This window comes from Centroberyx gerrardi, chromosome 23 (genome assembly GCF_048128805.1).
Source record: "Centroberyx gerrardi isolate f3 chromosome 23, fCenGer3.hap1.cur.20231027, whole genome shotgun sequence".
In the NCBI taxonomy this organism is placed as follows: domain Eukaryota; kingdom Metazoa; phylum Chordata; class Actinopteri; order Beryciformes; family Berycidae; genus Centroberyx; species Centroberyx gerrardi.
In genome coordinates, this window is record NC_136019.1 from 3,692,942 (window position 1) to 3,695,441 (window position 2,500).

At 35.6% G+C, this 2,500-nt stretch overlaps 1 protein-coding gene across 1 annotated transcript in view; it reads right to left on the reverse strand.

The window, feature by feature from the left end:
- dachb (dachshund b) overlaps window positions 1–2,500 on the reverse strand; it is a 103,380-nt gene that overhangs the window by 100,191 nt on the left and 689 nt on the right. The gene's annotated exons all lie outside the window — the stretch shown is intronic.

Genomic DNA, 2,500 nt, shown 5'->3' on the forward strand with positions numbered 1-2,500 from the left:
CTTATTATTTAAGGTTTGTTCTACTGGAAAAATGTCACTGTTTGTCCCTTGATTTGCCAAATTCCTGTTTTATTCTCCTGATCTTTGACTGATTAACGGAGGGATCGGTCCACAAACCAATCCGGCCGATACACACATTGTTTTTCCTTCTTGTGTATTTTTTCCGTCTCTGTCAGCTCTACCGCTCGACATCTGACATGTCCGTTAAAGGGTTAACGTTGCTAATAATCAATCACCGAATCCTCCTTCACCTCCTCAGAGTAGGTGACACATTTAAAAAACGGTGGATTTTCCCGTTTGGGAAGGAAGCGGCGTTCCCTCCGGATTCACCAAACGTCCTTAAACGCCCCACTTACAGAATTAAAGTGAATCATAGTGTTTTAATTATAAAAAAAAAAAAAACAACTGAAACACACAGGTGAGAGGGAGATGTAGGTCTGCGTGCGCACACACACACACACACACACACACACACACACACACCAGTGGTTGTTATTAACCTTTGTAATGAGTTCCTTTTACGTAACAGGGAATGAACACACACTCTATAAACTGTCCCTAAAAACTGGCCTTTAAAAACACACACACACACACACACACACTCTATTTCGCTGTCACACCACACACACACACGCACAAATGTTCGTACACACTATTTCTCTCTCTCACACACACACACAAATGCTCTCACACTCTTTCTGTATCTCACAAACTCACACACATAAACACTGCCTCTCTTTAATACACACTCTATCTCTCTCTCTCTCTCACACACACACACACACACACACACACAGACACACTATCTCGTTCACAGACACTAACACTTTCTCTCACACACAAATGCTCTCACACTTGCTCTCTCTCAAAAACACACACAAACACAAACACAAAAACACTTCCCCTCTCTTTAACACACACTCTCTCTCTCTGTCTCTCTCACACACACACACACACACACACACACACACTTTTACCGGTGAGATATAAAATAATGGATTATGTATTACGCAGGTTTTCCATAACTAAAGTCAACAAAACAAGGCAGCAGATTGTTTGCTTTGCATCTGTTTGCTGTCTCTATTTTTTACTGAAACCAAACATAAAACAAAAACTAATGAAAAATAATGTCTTCATGTATTCATTTAGTAGTCCACACACACACACACACACACACACACACACACACACACACACACACTTCCATCCAGCTCCAAAGTCTATATAAACACCATTTAAAACTCCAAAGTCAACTAACACAGCAACGAAAAACAAAACAAAGTCATTTTCCTGAAAATACCTTGTGAAAAATTTGTAATCGGATAATTAATTTTTGAAGGATGCTATACAAATATTACTGTAAAATGATTATTTCCTGTAGGAATACTATGGAAATATTATAGTGATATTATAGGAGATAAAATGAAAACATTAAAAAATACCAGTCACTATACACTCACTATAGATCACCAAAAACACACTATAAGTCCCTATAGGAATATCATAGGAGTCAATAAGTGTATTATATAAATATTGTGAGGAGATTATAGGAGTATTATAGTGATATCATAGAAAACTTTAAGTCCCTATGGTAATATTATAGGATTATTATGGTGTTGCAGACCCAGTCTGAGTCCCTGAAGGAATATTATAGGAATATTATAGAAATACCATAGGAGATAAGGTAAAAATTTTTTTAAAAAGTGGATATCCAGCGCCACAGACACACTTCAAGTCCCTATAGTTATAATATTAAAGAAAGGTTATAGCGATACACACACAATAAGTGCATGTAAAAATATTACAGCAATACAGACATACTGTAAGTTCCTATAGGAATATTATAGGAATGTTATAGTGATATAAACCAGTCACAGTTGAAGTCCCTGCATTGATATTATAGGAATATTATAGGAGATAAGGTCTCTATTGAGTGCCACAGACACCTGGAAGTCCCTACAGTAATATTATAGGAATATTATAGTGATACCATGAGATAATGTCACTTCAAGTCTTTATTATTAACCACATACACAGTTGAATACTATAGGAATGATATAGTGAATAAGTCCCTAAGTCCCTAGATGAATGTTACATGATATTATAGGAATATTATAGGAATACCATAGGGGATAATGTCACTAAAAAGTCAATATTTAGTGCCTAGATTATACTTGAAGTCTCTATAGTAATATTATAGGAATATTATAGCCTAGTGATACAGACATAATTAAGTTCCTATAGGAATATTATAGTCCCTGCATGAATATTATAGGAATATTATAGGAATACCATAGAGATAGTAGCCTATAGTGATGCGGACTCAAAGTGCATGGATGAATATTACAGGATATTATAGGAATGTTATAGAAGATAATGTCACTAAAAAGTAAATATTGAGTTCCACAGACATACTTGAAGTCTCTATAGTATATTACAGGAATATTATAGGGACCTGGCTGAATATTATAGGGCTTTTTCATTAAGAGGAGAATTAAAC